We start from the raw sequence: 13121 nt of genomic DNA on the forward strand, positions 1-13121 counted from the left end.
AAGTTTCTCTTAAAGCAGACAGACAGACAGGTGGTGTCACGTACCTGGGAGGAGTCTGAGTTGACGAGGTCGGCCTCTCTTATATCTCCGGCCCAGACCCCACTGAAGGTGAGACAGAGGGTGTCAAAGGCCAGGAGGGACACGAGTGCCTGCGGTTGTTGATGGATCAGGATAGGCTGCTTGTCCGGATCCTGGAAACTGGAACATGCAATGCTGTATGGAACATGTGCAGCAGATAGCCAGACAAGCACTCGGGTATTTCTGAGAGACGGAGTCAGAGTAGTAGGAAAGCCAGGGTCATCAACAGGCGGTGCAGCAGGGTACCAAATCGTAAGCAGAGCCAAAGTCAGGGACGGAGCCGGGTCAGGTTTAGCAGAGAAGCAGAAGCAGAATCCAAGTCCAAGTTCAGAACAAGCCAGGTCAGCAACAGGGAAGCATACAGGTATCATCAGGTCACAGGAAACAGCTGAAGATCAGTCAGCACAGGAAACAGGAATGAACTTCCTTTAAATAGCCTGTCTGGCACCACGCCCATTAGTCATTCTTCTGGGAATAGCCTGTGCACGGCCACGCCCCAGACGTCTCACAGGGATTCCCTGACATTGCCCCCCCCTTAAGGGCAGCCTCCGGATGCCCAACATAGACCGTTTATCCGGATGTTGTAGAAGGTAGGCTCGTAACAATCGAGGAGCATGGACGTTTGAAGCAGGCTCCCAGGAATTATCCTCAGGGCCATAGCCCTTCCACTTGATAAGAAGCTGTGTCCGACCACCCCTTCTTCTACAGTCCAGAATAGACTCCACCTCAAATTCTTCATTACCTTCGATCAAAAGGGGAGCAGGAACTTCAGATCCACGATCTGGAAAGGGGTTGGGAACTGCTGACTTCAGTAAAGAAACGTGGAACACGGGATGGATCTTCAGATTACCTGGTAAGATTAATTCGAATGCCACAGAATTAATCTTCTTCCTGATAGAAAATGGACCTAGGTATCTTGGGCCAAGCTTTTTTGAGGGACACTTTAATCTCAGGTTTGCTGTAGATAGCCAGACCTTATCCCCCGGTTTTAAATTCAAATTCCCTCTCCTTCTTCTATCAAAAAATTTTTTATTACCAGCCTGTGCCTTCAAAATGGTTTCCCGCAAAAGCTGACTGTTGGTATTAAGAAAATTTAGTCTTTCTTGTACAGCTGGTACAGCAGATTCCATAGGTAACTCAGGTAGGAAGGAGGGGTGATATCCATAATTGGCGTAGAAAGGAGACTGCTTGGTGGCGGAATGAACGGAGTTATTATAAGCAAATTCCGCTAAAGGGAGGAGTAACACCCAGTCGTCTTGAGAAAAAGAAGAGAAGCACCTTAAATATTGTTCAAGAGTTTGGTTTGTCCTCTCGGTCTGTCCATTTGTTTGTGGGTGGTAGGCAGAAGACAAACAAAGTTCAATGTTTAATGCTTCACATAAAGCTTTCCAAAACTTGGAAGTGAACTGCACCCCACGATCAGAGACAATGCTGGCTGGAATGCCATGCAATCTCACCACTTCTTTGATAAACGTGGAGGCAGTTTCGGAGGCAGAGGGAGTTCCTTTCAGAGGTATAAAGTGTGCCATCTTGGAAAGACGATCAACTACGACAAAGATAGTTGTAAACCCTTCAGATGGAGGAAGTTCCACAATAAAGTCCATAGAGATCATACTCCATGGTTTTTCAGGTACAGGGAGGGATTCCAACAGGCCCCAGGTCTTGGCCCGATCAGTCTTGTTTCTGAGACACACAGAGCAGGATCTGACATAGTTTTTACAGTCCTTTAACCAATCTGGCCACCAAAAGGAACGGGAGACCAAATCAGAGGTTTTATGGATACCAAAGTGTCCAGCCAGAAGATGATCATGACACTTCTTAAGAATGGTGACCCTCAGTTGTTCGGGAATAAAAATTTGTTCCTTGTGGAAATAAAGTCCATCCCTCTGCTGGAGATGCAAGTTCACAGGAGGTGGGGAGTTTGCAACTGTCCCCTTGATCTGTGACATCAAGTCTGTTTGCAAGAGTAGGAAATTCTTAGCTGGCAAGATGGTGTCAGGTTCAGGAGGTGGAGCTGGTTCAGGAAACATGCGAGAAAGGGCATCAGGTTTGCAATTCTTAGAGCCCGGACGAAAAGTTATATGGAACACAAATCGAGAGAAGAAAAGTGCCCATCTTGCCTGTCGAGGTCTTAATCGTTTCGCGGTTCTTAAATATTCTAAGTTCTTATGGTCTGTAAAAATAAGTATAGGGTGTGCAGCCCCCTCCAGTAGGTAGCGCCATTCCTCCAGGGCAGCCTTTATGGCTAACAGTTCACGATCTCCTACGTCATAGTTCCTCTCAGAGGAGTTTAATTTTCTGGAGAAAAAGGCAATAGGGTAGAGTAGGGACTTGGCTCCTTGTCGTTGGGATAGTATAGCCCCGACCGCATTTTCAGAGGCATCCACTTCAAGTACATAGGCTAAAGCGGGATCTGGGTGTTTTAAAATGGGAGCGGAAGTAAACAGAGTCTTTAAGAGTTCAAAGGCGGCTTGAGCCTCTGGAGTCCATTTGAATGGGGTAAACTGTTTGGTCAGCTGTGTGATGGGGGATATGATGCCAGAAAAGTTCTTTATAAACTTCCTGTAAAAATTAGCGAAGCCCACAAAGCGCTGTACTGCTTTCTTGTCCTCGGGGGCAGGCCATTCCAGTACGGCAGATACCTTTTGCGGGTCCATAGCAATGCCATCCGCAGAGATAATGAGTCCCAGAAATTGGATAACCTGTTTTTCGAACTCACATTTCTCCGCCTTTGCGTAAAGACGGTGTTGGCGAAGTCTGTCCAGTACCTTCTTTACATGGTTTCTGTGTAGGTCGAGAGAACTGGAAAATACAAGGATATCATCCAAGTATACGATGATAAACAAATCAAGATAGTCCCGAAATATATCATTAACAAGATGTTGGAATGTGGCTGGGGCATTACAAAGACCGAATGGCATGACCAGATATTCGAAATGCCCAAAGCGCGTTCGAAACGCGGTTTTCCATTCGTCTCCTTCACGAATTCTGACTAGGTTGTAGGCACCCCTCAAATCAAGTTTGGAGAACACCTGTGCCCCTCGTAACCTCTGGAAAAGTTCGGGAATTAGGGGAAGAGGATAACGATTCTTGACAGTTATCTTATTGAGATCGCGATAATCCACACAGGGCCTAAGGGTATGGTCCTTTTTCTCAACAAAGAATATGCCCGCTCCTGCGGGTGAAGTGGAGGGTCGGATGAATCCTTTTTCCAGGCTTTCATTAATATAGTTACGGAGAGTCTCTAATTCGAGCTCAGAGAGAGGGTAGATCCGGCCAAAAGGTATTTCAGCCCCTGGCAACAGTTCAATGGGGCAATCGTATGTACGATGAGGAGGAAGAGAATCAGCGCTCTTTTTATTGAAAACATCCAGGTATTCGTGGTAAACTGTGGGTACCAGTTTCAAGACTTCGGGGTCCGGGTGGATACCAAGGAGAGAGGTAGCAGTAAGAGACTCCTCAGGAACACAGTGTGCCCGGCAATAGGGAGAAGAGAAGGAAATCTCACCCGTGAGCCAATTGATGCTAGGGTTATGGGCCTTCAGCCAGGGTATACCAAGAATGACAGGAAACATGGGTGATGTTATAACGTCCAGGCAAAGGAATTCTTGATGACCAGAGGAGGAAGAGCAGAAAATTGGAGCCGTCTCTTGTGTCACTGGACCAGACTTGATACCAGAGCCATCAGCCAGGTGAACAACAAACCCTTGTTTCTTGGTACAGAGAGGAAGATTGTGTTGGGCTGCAAATGTCACATCCACAAAACAGCTACAGGCCCCAGAGTCTATAATAGCAGGAACAGAGATAGTCTTTTCAGGAAGTTTCAGATGGCAAAGCAAGGTGAGATGTGTTTGATCAGTCCTGGGTGGATGCATCATAGAAATCCAGTTAGAGGAGGTTCTGCAAGGCCTCACAGGACAAGTCTGAATGTGGTGACCGGCATCGCCACAGTAGAGGCAGAGATTGGAGCGATACCGTCGAAGACGTTCCGATGTGGACAGAGGGGATCTCTGGAAACTCTTTCGTGAAGGGTAGTGAGGTACCTCTGGGGGGTTAACGGTAATGAGAGGAGTATCAGCCCCAAACTCCGGGCGGACCAAAGGAGCCTTGTTAGTTCTTTCGGCTTGCCTCTCACGTAGCCTCCGGTCAATCTGGATGACAAGGTTCACCAGGTCTTCTAAGGCCGTTGGTACCCCCACCCTGGCAAGTTCATCCTTTAGGGCATCAGACAAGCCAAGACGGAACTGATGATGGAGGGCCGAATGGTTCCACAGAGTATCGGCACTCCATACACGGAAATCTGTCACATAATCCTCCACAGGCCTTAGGCCTTGCTTTAACTTGCTAAGCTTTGATTCAGCAGTCCGATGACAAAAAGGATCTGCGTATAGCTGGGACATGGCAGAAAAAAAAGAGTCCATGGTTGTCAAGGCTGGATCGTGTTGTTCCCGAAGATGGAAAGCCCAGGATTGGAGCTCATCCTGAAGGAGCGAGATAATAAACCCCACCTTGGTATCTTGTGAAGAGAATGTTCGAGGCAACAGAGAAAAGTATAGTTCACAAGAATTACGAAAAGTCCGAAATTTTCTTCGATTTCCAGAAAAACGTTCAGGAATGGGAACTCGAGGTTCCAGGTGGAAATCCGCCGCACAGGATGTGCTGGGCTCCGTCAGAGAAGAGTCATTTTTGCGGGCCGATAATTGATCTTCGATGCAATCCAATTTTCCTTGCAGGCTTTGTACAATGTGGGATAGTGCAGAGATCGATCGGCAAACGTTCTCCAGTGGAGAGACCTCCCTTTCAGACTCCATAGTTGGCTGACTGATACTGTCACGTACCTGGGAGGAGTCTGAGTTGACGAGGTCGGCCTCTCTTATATCTCCGGCCCAGACCCCACTGAAGGTGAGACAGAGGGTGTCAAAGGCCAGGAGGGACACGAGTGCCTGCGGTTGTTGATGGATCAGGATAGGCTGCTTGTCCGGATCCTGGAAACTGGAACATGCAATGCTGTATGGAACATGTGCAGCAGATAGCCAGACAAGCACTCGGGTATTTCTGAGAGACGGAGTCAGAGTAGTAGGAAAGCCAGGGTCATCAACAGGCGGTGCAGCAGGGTACCAAATCGTAAGCAGAGCCAAAGTCAGGGACGGAGCCGGGTCAGGTTTAGCAGAGAAGCAGAAGCAGAATCCAAGTCCAAGTTCAGAACAAGCCAGGTCAGCAACAGGGAAGCATACAGGTATCATCAGGTCACAGGAAACAGCTGAAGATCAGTCAGCACAGGAAACAGGAATGAACTTCCTTTAAATAGCCTGTCTGGCACCACGCCCATTAGTCATTCTTCTGGGAATAGCCTGTGCACGGCCACGCCCCAGACGTCTCACAGGGATTCCCTGACAGGTGGGCTCATTAGCACAGTTAACAATAGGTGAATGTAAAAGGTGTCTCAGACCCTATTTTAGACAAAAGCACTTCAATGATTAGCAGCCATGCTGTCTCTACCAGTTCCTGGATGCCCATATTAGGAGTGGACTTCCTGTACCTTACAGTTTACAGGAATAAAGGTTTAGCTTCTAGGATAGAGGCAAGACTCCATTAGCCCCATGACTTATCCGTCTTTAAATTCCAGTGACGGTGAATCCCGTCACACATCTTCCCCCCAAAGGTAGACTAATCCAGGCACTAGACCTCCAATCGGTCTGTGCCTGAGTTAGTCGGGTAACCAGTCCCAAAGAGTCCATCCATCATGGCAGCTTCCTTGACAAAGTTCCACATAGTTTGTAAGTTTGTCCTGGCAAGGCGCATGGAGCTCTCATAGCCGATCAGTCTGTGAAAGTCTGGTTTGGGCAGGCCAGACTGGGCTTCTTGGGCACCCTGTGTCCCTCTAAGACACAGGGTGATTTAGACATAAGAGGAGCCTAGTAGGCTGAGAGAAGAACTTTCCAACCTCTCTAAGGTAGGCTGTGTTCCACAGGCCCTCCCAATGTCTGCACCCACCCAGTACCCCAAACAAATTGTCGGGAAAACAGTGTTACTCACCCAGCCAACCTCTGCCTCTCTCGCAGAACATACCCGCTGCTGGGGATAAGTGTGGACTGGCCCTTCTCCTGGAAGTCCTTTCAGGCGCTGGAGAGAAGACAGGTTGGTGGGGCTCACTTCGTCAGGCTGTTGGGGATCTGGGCCGACTGTCCAGCATCCCCGGGGTGTACAGATGAAGACTGTAGCTTTTGCAGGTGCTGGGCAGAGGTTGGTAGCACTCTGCCCTGTTGCCAGCTCTTCTGCTGGGTTGGGGTTTGCGAATACTACCCCCAGAAACTGGTTGGGGGTCTGCTGTAGAGAGGAGGGATCGCCTACCTCCTCCTCCTGGTATTCCTGCGGGACAGGTTGGGGATCTGGACCAGCCATCCAGCATCCCTGTAGGTCTGGTGCAGAGACCGCGGTCCCATCTGTACCATTGGGGTCAGGGCTGTTGTCTCCCTGTGGTTGGGGAGAAGGATTAGTGGTCTCCTCTCCCTGGAAGGTACACTGCTGCTGGGAAGGAAGGACGACACCTTCGGCTCCCTGTAACTCCTGCTGTAGCTGGGGAACTGGGCCGGCTGCCCAGCCTCCCTGTAGGGCCGGTAGAGAGACCTCGGTCCCATCTCCACCTGCCATCGGTGGGTCTTCACAGTACCACCAGTCTGTACTGTCTCTCCAACTCAAGGGTTGTGGGTCTGGATCTGCCACCCAGGACTCCGGCTCTGCTTGCAGGGTAGATTGGGGTGGAATGGAGCAGAGCAGGCGTTGGTAGTCCTGCTCCAGTTCCCACTCCATTGTGACCAGATGAATCAGGTCTAACACCAGGTCATCTACTCTGGGGAGATCCAGTAGGGCTTCCCTGGTGTCCTGGATTTCCCAGCGCCGAAACTCTGCTGGACATCCAAAGTCCCTCTCTTCAAAGGCCTCCCACAGCAAGCCCGGGCCACTATAGTCCTCACCTTCCGGCATATTGTTGTCAGCCATCCAGTGGTCGTGCCGGGTAGCGTACCACTTTAGTGCCCGGTAAGCTTCATCCAGCCACAACTCCTTCCAAATCAGGTTCCACAGCTCCGTCACCCACTCATCCAGGGGTTGCTCTCCTAGGAAAGGTAACCGCAGGGCAACGTATACCTGGAACCGCTGTTCTTCGCTGGGAAGGTTCTCTCTCCGCCTCCACTGCGCATCGTCTAAGGCCTCATACCACATTTCCTTTCGAGTGAAATCTCTCCAGTCCAGTATGGCTTCCTCTGATACAGGCCCATCCTGTTGGACCAAGTGTTGCTGCAACCTCCAGACAAACTCGTCCTCATATGTGGACGCTGCACGGGTGTTATCTCGCTCCATAACGTTACCGGTGTCTCCGAGCTGCTTCTCCTCACACTAGGACGCCACCCCACCGCTTGCCACCAATGTAACGGAACAGGGCACCCCGGACCGGGTGCCTCCGTTGAAAGATGCTCCTAGTGCTTTCCGAGGACTCCAAGCACTCCACCAGACACTGTAACCACTTCGGATCCCACAAACCGCCACAGCTTGGTTAGGGTCTCGCAATCTCCTACCCACCCTGGACCTACGACAAGGCTCCAGGTTCCTGTGGGTGAACCTCTCTTTCCCCAGAGAGTGCAGCAGAACAAGCTCTACACAAGCTCTTAAAAGAGCTCAGTGATTCTCTAAGGGAGTATGGAGGTCCATAGCAATCCCTTGCAGCATATCCCCCAATAAGAGACAGAACTCTAGATTGAGGTTGAATGAACTCTCCACAACTTTATTGAACACGACTTATATACAGTTTTCACCCACAAAGTTACCACCCAGATGGACCTTGTTGAAGACTGAACATAATATTCACCATCCAATAGGAACAGAGTTTTACACTCTCATACAGTGTACAAAAATATACAATGTGGGACAATCCCCCCCCTCCCTCTTAGCATCTAATCAACATTCCTATAAGTTTCTCTAAAAGCAGACAGACAGACAGGTGGGCTCATTAGCACAGTTAACAATAGGTGAATGTAAAAGGTGTCTCAGACCCTATTTTAGACAAAAGCACTTCAATGATTAGCAGCCATGCTGTCTCTACCAGTTCCTGGATGCCCATATTAGGAGTGGACTTCCTGTACCTTACAGTTTACAGGAATAAAGGTTTAGCTTCTAGGATAGAGGCAAGACTCCATTAGCCCCATGACTTATCCGTCTTTAAATTCCAGTGACGGTGAGACAGCCCGCCCAATAGAATTTCGATCCTACTATGACGCTGTGCGCATGCGCAGATTGTCAGGCAGAATCTGACGATTCTTCCCGCAGTCTTCCGTCGAAAAATGCATCTGACGGACTGTGCATGCGCAATAATGACGTCAACCCCAGCTGAGCGGAGCAGTCAGCTGGAGTGACGTCATTTACCGCGCACGCGAAGTCCGTCAGATGCATTCTTCGACGGGAGGCATTATTCGACGCTACACCTGCATTACTTTTCATTTTTTCATGGTTTTACTAGGGATGCACTGATACCAGTTTTTTTAAGACTGAGTATGAGTAACAATACTTTTTCTCAAGTACTCGCTGATACCAATTACGATAACTTTTTTAGTGTCATGGACAATTTTTTTAAACTAATGAAAACCTATTACTTCACTACACCTATTTGCTGTGCCTCTGCTTTGGTGGTGTAGTGGTACTGGGTACACATATCTACAGGGCTGGTTTGCAGTGGGATTTCAAGAGCAAAGTCTGGTGCGACTTTGTTCAGCAGTTCAGGGTTCAGGTGCTATTCAGGAGCGAATTGTTAAAAGTGAATGACATTGGAAACGCACCTGAATCGGGCTGAAGAATGGGATTTTTGTACTTACTGTAAAATCCATTTCTCTGAGTTTGACGGACACAGCGCTTCATAAATCATAACTACTGGGTTATATTGCCTCCTCGAGGAGTAGGACCAGGCAGAATAAAAAACACCTGGCTACGCCGATGGGCCGTCCTCAGCTTGGTATATAACCCCCCTCTCTGCTGTAGGTAATCAGTTTAGTAGCAAGCAGTATTAGATGTATCAGAACTCCATAGAGGGGTGGGTGCACTGTCCGTCGATGAACTCAGAGAAATTGATTTTACGGTAAGTACAAAAATACCATTTTCTTTTGTTTTTCGACAGACACAGCGCTCCCTAAATCATAACTACTGGGACGTCCAAAAGCAGTGCCAAAAGGAAAATGAGGCGTGGGAAAAATAACCAAAAGCTATTACCAGGACACAGGAGCCTTAACTGGGTCACAGGAGCAATGTCTGAAAAATAAAAGTTCAAAGAAAAACACCCCTCAAGAGCTATAGCACACACCTAATCACCACCGCTGAAACCGCTGAAACAGCAAGTTTGGACAGAACAGGAGCTGCATCCAAAGCTGCATCACCCCCCAGGCCATGGCGCAAAATCTTGGCCCATTCAGTTAGGGTCTGAGACACCAGGGCTGAGGCTAAGACTGGCCACAATGTCAAACCAGCCATAGCAAATATGCTGCGTGCCACAGCCTCTGCTTTCCTGTCAGCCGGGTCCTTAAAGGACGGGATTCCTCTACTGGAATCATGGTAGCTTTGTTCAACCTGAAAACAGGATGGTCCACCACTAGTGGACTAGTCCACTTTTTTAAAAGTGACTCCTCAAAAGGGTAACATACAGCAAAACGTTTGGGGACCACAAAGGGTAATTTTGGTTGTTCCCATTCCTTACAGGAAAACCTGTCAAAATAAGGCATATAAGGAAACACCTTTGGAGTGTGAGGTGACTTATGCGTACCAAACGGCACAGCCACGTTTGTGGCTATATCAGCCGCATCCTCTGTTTCAAGTCTCAAGCACTGCAGTGATAAGTGCGTCTACCAGCACTTTTTAATTCGCTGCTGTGACCATGGAGGAATTATCGGATGGATGTGGGGGTGTGATATTAAGCCCGCCTGGATGGGCCGCGTCCACAGGGGCATCAGGCTCAGAATCAGATGGGACAGACTGATCAGGGAAAGGCAGGGGACACTTCCTCCTGGGTCTTTGCCCCCACGGCACTTCCACCTGGGACACTAAAGACTGCAGGACCACCGTCAGTGCAACCATGGGAAGCTAGGTTTCCAAGGGACCTTGCCACCTCTATTAAGGGTGTCATTGGGGGAGATGTGACCCTGAGACTCCAATAGGAAAGGAAGACCTTGCAGTACAAAAACTATCTTTTGGAACAACTAAAGAATCCCCCCAAAGCTCAGGGTACCTATAAGCAGAGAGAGCGATAACAGGGACCCCCAAAGACTCACCCTACCAATTGGATGCCATTCCTGTTTTATTTGCCCCAGGCTCAGGAAGAGGAAACTGAGGAAAAATAGGAAGAGGAGGAGCTTTGGCATCCCAAAGAGGCTTCGGTCGTCTCCAGCGTCTCCCGGACTAAGGGAAAATAGCCCCGTGACATCATCAGGCCACACAAACATGGCCACCAACCGGAGACCAGCCAGACTAAGGGAACATGGCCCCTATGACATCAGGCTACACAAACATGGCCGCTAACCGGAGACCAGCCAGACTAAGGGAAAATGGCCACCATCAGCAAGCCAGGATATTCCCTGTACCCTCTGCAAGGGGACCCCCCTCCTGAAGGTAGGACACATGTTAGGGGAGATTTCGCTGTGCATTCTGCACCGATCTCTGCACTGGTACCCCCGGCACTATACCCACACTGCAAACAGTGGGGCATGCACCTAGGGGTCTCTTACACTGTGACCCCTCCAGTCTACCAGGGCAGGACACACTATCCCAGGACCCCTACAGAGTGGGGATATCAGGGGAGACCCCAGGGGTCTCTGCTGCATCCTCTGCCCTGGGAACCCCCACCAGACTCCAGGTCCAGACAGGGGGGGAAAGGGAGTGGGGGAAGCCCAGCTCACTGAGGGATTTTTAAGGATGGGAGGAGGGAACCTGCAGGCAGGTCCAACCATCCCTGGAGGTTACTCGTCTGACAGAAAAAACAAAAGATGTAAGGAAGGAGAAAAAAATTGCTAGGACCAGGGAGCCTAGGTCCTTACTCCTGACTCGACAGATAAAAACTGATTACCTAGAGCAGAGAGGGGGGCAATATACCAAGCTGAGGATGACCCATGGGCATAGCCAGGTGTTTTTTGTTCTGCTTAGTCTTACTCCTGGAGGAGGCAATATAACCCAGTAGTTATGATTTATGGAGCGATGTGTCCGTCGATGAATGAAAGAGAAATCCCACTGGACTCTTTGTTAAATTGCACTGCGGCTGGCCTCTTTGTGAAATTGCACTGCGGCTGGCCCACACATATGTGAACATAGAAAGCCAGTTTGGTTCACATGTCATGCACATCAGATGTGGTTCAAAACGCATCTAATTTGCATAAACTGTATTTGAACCAGAAGGTATCAGTTTTAGTATTGGAGCATTTGAACAAGTATATGTGCAAATGCTTAGAATCGACAATGATACTGGTATCGGTATCGGTGCAATGCTAGTTTTTACTCTTCTTTTTCACCTGGTTGTCCTGAGAATAACACACTTCATTATTCTAGGGTGACTGTACTGTAGTTATAGATAAGCAGGGTTGTCACCCTTGGCTGGTCGCTCTCGGTTTCAACTACAGCACACCTCCTCTCCATATTTTAAAAGAAGGGGTTCTGTACTGCACAGTGGTAACCTGGGTAGGGATGATAATACACCTTGGGATTTCAGCAATGGGGTTCATTTTATAGAGATTGTTCACTTTGCAAGGGAAGTTGCACTTTGGAAAGGAATTAGCTCCTGAGCTTAGTGACTGAGGTGAAGTTCTGCTGAATTCCATCATCCAATCATGTTCAACCAAAAATGCAGGATTTTTTATTTCCCTTACACATGATTGGGTATTCTTTGCAAAGTGAAACTTCACAACATTCGCTAAGCTCTGCAGCACATTCCCTTGGAAAGTATAACTTCTCTTTGCACAATGAATAGCTTATCTGCTTTTAATAAATCAACCCCAATGTGTTGACAGCACACTACAAGAAGTTAAAAGCTCACAGGATTTATGACAGAACTAAAGCCCCGTACACACGTACCGATGGTCGGCTTACAAATGTTCCTCTTTTCTCCCCGGGATGTCGGTGTCTGCTGAAAAGTGCAAAGACAGCACAAGGACAGCACAAGAATTTTGTCCGCCGACTGCAGAAGTGATGTCATGTAATGGTTAACTTTCCCTGTGTTTTCTATTTTCTGAGCATGCCCAGTCTTGCAAATCTGCGGTCTGTCGGCCGAATTGTGTACTGACAGGCGAACAATCGTCCGTTCTGGTGTCGGCATACAAATATTTTCATGTTTGCACGAAAGACTTTTGTCCGCGGATTGTGCGCAGACATCTGTCGGAGGCACCATACTAACACGCGTACAATCGGCAGATCCTTCGTCCACCGACGTTTGTATGCCGACGATCGGTACGTGTGTACGGGCCTTAACAGGTACTTTTATTGCACTGTATAATACTTTACTTTCAATGGTATGGAAACAGACTAGAAGGGAGAAAATAATAAAAGTTCATTGTCAGGTTGTCTACACACTTTAAGTTGAAATAGTAAAGTGCATTTAAAGCTAGAATCTTATTTAGTGTTATTAATTGGCATTCTATGTCATTTAGGCATGTCTCAAGTGCTATTTAGTATGCCTTAATTTGCCAATGCAGCTGCAAGGATAAATTAGGACATTTATAGGCAGAGATGTATAGTAACTAAGTAGAACTACTTCACTACTGTACCGAAAGGCGGTATCTGTACTTTCCTGGAGTAGAATTTTTTTCTCCTACTTCCACTTTTACTTCACTACATTTTTTCGATGATTTCAATACTTCTACTCCAATATTTTTTTTTTGTGCTGCATAGTTACTCGTTACTATTGTAAAAAGTACCACTGCCAGAACAGTAGATGGCAGGTTTCATGAAGCTCAAAATGTGTATTATCAGCACATATGAAAATAAATGCTACTGTATGTATAAATAAAAGCTGCATTTGAAAT

The 13121-nt window shown here is 48.1% G+C and overlaps 1 protein-coding gene across 8 annotated transcripts in view; it reads right to left on the bottom strand.

Moving 5' to 3' along the window:
- ABLIM3 (actin binding LIM protein family member 3) overlaps positions 1-13121 on the bottom strand; it is a 421965-nt gene that overhangs the window by 121305 nt on the left and 287539 nt on the right. The gene's annotated exons all lie outside the window — the stretch shown is intronic.

Source organism: Pelophylax lessonae (genome assembly GCF_965119305.1).
Source record: "Pelophylax lessonae genome assembly, chromosome: 4".
NCBI lineage: Eukaryota > Metazoa > Chordata > Amphibia > Anura > Ranidae > Pelophylax > Pelophylax lessonae.